Below are 5,754 nucleotides of genomic sequence, written 5' to 3'. Positions count from 1 at the left end.
AGCTCTATGACCGACTTGCTACTGAAACACTGGCTGGTAGTCAAGAAGAGAACCCGGGCTCTATTCTTGATTTCAGTAGAATCATTTTTTAGCCCAAAGCAAATGGCACCTATAATCAGCCTCGGTATGGTTGTGACAATTACCTGAGCTAAAAGCTTCCTGGGATTTACCCAGCAAGTTTTTAAATGCATGCATGGAAACCTATCTGAGAGAAGAAGGTGGCATAGATGATCTTGAAGGCTCGGATCCTCTTCTGTTACTTACCCGCTCATCAGCTTTTGTTTCTCTGTTGAAGGAGGAGTTGACGTAGAACTCAGCTAATTTTTCTGTGAGTGGCTTATCTCTCTTAGCCACAGGTCTCTGTGGCTTCAGCTTCACAGTCTTCTTCCTCTCTGTTTAATACCACAGCAGTGAATCCCCATTAATGACACCCAGGAAGAAGCATGCAAGGTTATTATAGAACTCACAGTGGAACCAGTTGATGCTAAGTACCCCAGGGTCTTCTGACCAGGCCCATGGAACATTCGTCTGCCTGAGGCCAGTAAGGTGAGGCTATTAAACAGCTTGAAGATGGAATATTCAGGCTGATGAATGGGGAGGAGACAGTGGTTCGTCCTTCCTTAGACATCCTTCTCAAGAGCAAAAAGGTCAGCATTTGCTGTGCTTGAGTCCAATCCAGTTGTGGGCTCATCCAGGAACAGATAAAGAGGATCAGGAATAGGCTCCATTCCTATACTAGTGCTTTTTCTTTTTCCTTCTGACACACCACGGATAGATTGAATTCTAACCTTGGAATCTGCTGTTTATCCAGACCTAACTCTTGAATGATCGTATTTTTCTATTTTTTTTTTTAAATAATTCATCACAGTTGTTGGAAGCTGAAGAGCTTCTGAGAACTGTAAATGTTCTCTCACTGTTGGGGTACTCATTGTGACATCATCCTGTACCATGTAACCTGAATTACATTTGAAATTGGCAGGTTGAGGTGCCCTATTTATCTGAACATCTCCAGATAATCCATGTGGATCTTTCCTTGCAACGAAGACATCTAATATTGCCTCCACTCGTGGGTCCCAGAATGGCATTGAGGCAAGGTTTCACGACCCCATTGATGTTTAATTGTATTTCTTTCTCAACTGGTTTTTGACCATGTAGAAAGCCACTCTTCACTTTTTCTCAATAACAGATGTTATGAAAGCACAGCTCATTCAGTAAATGCCTTCAGGCCTTTGGAGATCAGTTTGGGTAAGCCATTGGTATTTCCTTGTGACACTGGGATAAAAACTTCGACATTACTGGAAGACATCTGGAGCATTTCTACCTTTCTTTCTAGACACTCTAAGCACAAATGGCTTTCATTTACTCACTCTGCTTAACAGTACTTGGGTTTAACCAGTTTCCAATCTCAGGATCCATGGGCTCAGAGGCAGAGCATTGATAATCATTGATATAAATGTTGAGATGAGTCAGCTGGACCTTCCAAACAAACCCTAAAGAAGCAGCTTCCACTTAATAATGTCACCAAGCATGTGCACTGTGCTTTCTAACTCACGAGGAGCTGTCCCATATTCTCCCAGGCTTTTAAATATGCAGATTATGATACATCAATTATGCCTCAATATAGTGAAAAACACAAGTTGGTTCTTTGAAAAAACTAAGAATGAAAGTATGATTAAGGAAAAAAGAGAGAACAAAACCCCCGAATATACATTAATATTGAGAAAGGCAATAGAACTACAGATAAGGAAAGGGCCACTGAAATATAAGAGTACTGTGTGCAAATGTTTGGTGGACTTAGAAAAATGAATTAGTTCCCAAAGAAGGTAACAATCTGAACAGACCAATAATTATTTAAGAATCCAAAAGGGCAGTTAAATGTCAACCATTGAAAATAATGTCAGGGCCGGCTTGTTTTTAGAGCTGAGTTCTATCTAATCCTCAAAGAATGACAAACACAATGGTAAACCATCTTAGATCACAGAAAGAGATAGTAAGAGTCCAGTTCATTTTACAAAGCAGGCATTAACCAAATCTAATAAAAGGAGCATACAAAAAGGAAATTCCATATAAGTTTAATTTATACAAAGCTTTAACTAAAATATAACCAAGTTAAATCTAGAAATTTACTTTAAACCCACCTTAGTTTAGTAAGTTAGAACTTAACCAGCTAGAACTTAATTTAGTAATGTAATCATGGTTTAATATTAAGACACCAATCAACATAATTTCTGATATCAACAAATTAAAGAAGACAAATAGTTTTATCATGTCAATAAATGCTCAGGAAGCACCTGATAAAGTTCAACATTCATTCTTAATTAAAACTGTAAGAAAAATGGGAGGAAATTACCTAAATAGCATAGATGTTTAAAAACTAACAGTTTTCTCCCTTGTTTATAATATTTGCAATGTTTATTTAGTTTCTCTAGTTTACTGCATTAAATTCAATCTTCAAATATTAGGTAATAGTGGCTAGTTTCTGGGCTCAAGGGATATGGACCAAAACCAATGATCTATATCTATATGCATATAAAAATTGACACCTATATCTACGTATTTATTTATCATCTTTATTTACATCTTTACTATCTTATTAGCCAAAGCAGTTACAAATGGAAATTTTTAAAAAATTCTATTTATAATTGTTATCAAAAGTTGGATAATTAAATAAATGCTTTTGGCAAAATGTCTACATAGAAGAAAATAATTAGATAACTACTGTATACGATCTTATTTACATTTTCTGATCAAATTATAAATACCTAAATGTAAAAATCAGTAAAATAATGTGTTAGCAGAAATTATAGGAAATCGTATCATCTTTGAGTAGGGGCACAAGGTGGGAATCCCGAAAACATTAAGGAAAATTATCTGTAGATCCGCATAAGGAAAAATTAATGTCTGCGTGATAGAAAACACTAAATTAATTCAAAAGGTGATAGGCTGACAGAAAATTTTTAAATAAGCATGACAGAATGGTCTCATTTGTTACAAAATAATAACTAAAAGGGCAACAATAACAGTGAACGTGTTTTTAGGTATTGATAAATTGCAGCTGCGTTAGTGTTCTTTTAACACAGAAGTGCTGTAGGTTTGATAGAGACAAAAACCAACAGAAACCAGCAATGGGAAGTAGCAAAAGATAGAAAAAGACAATTCTTAAGAGAGAACTTATATTGGTTGATAAATATTTGAAAAGATGTTCGTTCAGTTCTCATGCCTAGGGAAATTGAATTTATAACAATTATGTCTTGGCCAGGCACGGTGGCTCATACCTGTAATCCCAGCACTTTGGGAGGCTGAGGCGGGCAGATCATAAGGTCAAGAGATCGAGACCATCCTGGCCAACATGGTGAAATCCCATCTCTACTAAAAATACAAAAAAAAAAAAAAAAAATTAGCTGGGCATTGCGGCTTGCTCCTGTAGTCCCAGCTACTCAGGAGGCTGAGACAGGAGAATTGCTTGAACCTGGGAGGCAGAGGTTGCAGTGAGCCAGATCACACCACTGCACTCCAGCCTGGTGCCTGGCAACAGAGCAAGACTCTGTCTCAAAAAAAAAAAAAAAAAAAAAAAAATTATATCTTTTGTAGTTGGGGAAAGAGGTATCGGAATGACAAAAAATTCCAAAGATAGGTAATACCCAATTTACATAGTAATGGTGAGAACATGAATTGTACAATCTTTCAGGCAATTCCATTTTTAGGAATGTATCCTACAAAGATAAAAGTGTTATTACATAGTGGCCCATATCCATTATCCACCTCTGTGTACTACATTGCCATGTGAAACAGCGAAGATGGCCCCAAGCCATCTGTAATAGGTGTGAATTGATTTGAATAAATACAGTAGCACTGTGTGGAAGAGAATTCATCAGGCTGTCAGGACTGAGCCTTAGAGAGACAGGACTGGAGAGGAGAAAACGACTTTCAGTTCCATGTTGCTGTATGCCTCAGTACGGTTGATCCGATGGTATTCATGAGCATATATCACTCTTGTGATAATCCCTGAAAACTCTTATTTTGAGATAATTGTGGATTCACATGCAGGTGTGCGGAATAATGTAGAGATTCTGCGTACCTTTTATTCTGTTTCTCCCAATGGTAACATCTCACAAAATTGTAGTACAATATCACAAACAGGATATTGACAGTGAGAGAGTCAAGATACAGAATTTCCTGACACTACAAGTCTCTCTCAAGTTGCTGGTTCACAGCCACACCCACACCCCTCCTTGCCCCATTCCACGGCAGGTGGGCAGTGGGCAAAGTCCTGACTCTCCACTGGGTCTCCTCTGACCATCCCAGTTGGGAGGAGGAGGGAGTACCTCGTTACTGCCAGGTACTACAATTAAAAATAAAGCAAGGTGCCGTGGTGGTGGCTCACACCTGCAATCCTAACACAGTGGGAGGTTGAAGCAGGAGGACTGCTTGAGTTAAGGAGTTTGAGACTAGTCTGGGCAACATGGTAAGACCTCATCTCTAAAAATTAGCCAGGCATGGTAGCGTGGACCTGTGATCCCAACTACTCTAGAGGCTGAGATGGGAGGATCACTTGAGCCTAGAAGTTTGAAGCTACAGCGAACTTTAATCACACCACTGCACTCCAGCCTGAGCAACAGAGTAAGAACCCATGCCTAAAAATAAAATAAAATACAAATAAAAATCAAACAAACATAAAATCCCTCCCCATCCCCTGACCTTTAATCCTGGGCCACCAGTGAGCTCTGGCCCAGGATGTGGCTCCCCAGGGAAGCTTCTCCAAAAGGTGATACCCAAGGTGTTGCTGACTTCTTATCCCCCAGCAAATTAATACCTTAGTAAAACAAACGTTTTACAGAGCACAACCTCATCCCAGAACACACCTGTGAGGTAAGTGGCTCAACAGGTACAACCCACCCATCAGATGAGGACCCGTCCTCTGAGGCATGATTCCCAGTTTAGGGGCTCCTGTGCTTGATCAGCAACCTCCATTCGAATTCTCCTGTTACCTAGAGACTCTTCACTGACACTTAGGGCGCTGAGCAGGGAATCCAGGCCCTCAAATTCAGCATAACCAAAACCTTTCAGCTTCTCTGGATTGCTGGTTCATGTGGTAAACGCACTGCGCTGATATTTAATCCTCTAAAGAATTCCTTAACTGACTCTTCTGTCACATCATAGGGTAGGTTCCCTAGAAAAGCAGTGTAGGGTGGTGACTTAGGAAGATAGTTCCAGAAGACATTGGGTTCCCAAGGTGCCCGTGGAGCAGTGGGAAGGACGGAACGGTCAGTTGGAGGTGCCCTGTACATGTGGTCATCATCACTGTGCCAAGCTGTTGAAACATCTCCTTCCAGGTCATCTGTTTCATCAGCCCCGCTGACTGGCTTGGAAACATAGGTGCTCCTGCCCCAGTCCCTCGATCCTCAGCCAGAAAGTCTGTTAGAGAGATAGTCTTCTGCTTCTTATTCTTTTTTGCTGAAGCCACCATGTTGGGAGAGGGAAAGAGAATGCAAAAGCTTGGTTTTGTTTTAAAGTAGAGTGCTACAAGAAATTTCTCCCAGTATGTGGCCCACAGTGGGAGTACCCTAAAGGAATCCTTTGACACTAGCCATGTCAAGTCTCCTGAACCAGCAGGGGCTCACTGGAAGCCCCTTTGCTACCATTCACCTACTTTTCTACCCACGGGCTCAGCCAGTTCTCATTTGTTTGGGGCCAGTCACAAGACAAGTTCTACAGAACTGCAGTGATCTTCTGGTAATCTCTGGAAATGGAGTG

At 40.3% G+C, this 5,754-nt stretch overlaps 1 pseudogene across 1 annotated transcript; it reads right to left on the bottom strand.

Annotated features, from left to right (window-relative positions):
• Positions 1–374: 374 nt before the first annotated feature.
• On the bottom strand, positions 375–5,493 carry LOC128928740 (broad substrate specificity ATP-binding cassette transporter ABCG2 pseudogene; annotated as a pseudogene). The gene has a single exon (XR_013520781.1). The product of XR_013520781.1 is annotated as a broad substrate specificity ATP-binding cassette transporter ABCG2 pseudogene (transcript).
• Positions 5,494–5,754: the final 261 nt, after the last annotated feature.

The sequence above is a fragment of the Callithrix jacchus genome, chromosome 8 (genome assembly GCF_049354715.1).
Source record: "Callithrix jacchus isolate 240 chromosome 8, calJac240_pri, whole genome shotgun sequence".
In the NCBI taxonomy this organism is placed as follows: domain Eukaryota; kingdom Metazoa; phylum Chordata; class Mammalia; order Primates; family Cebidae; genus Callithrix; species Callithrix jacchus.
This window is presented reverse-complemented; position numbering and strand designations above follow the sequence as displayed.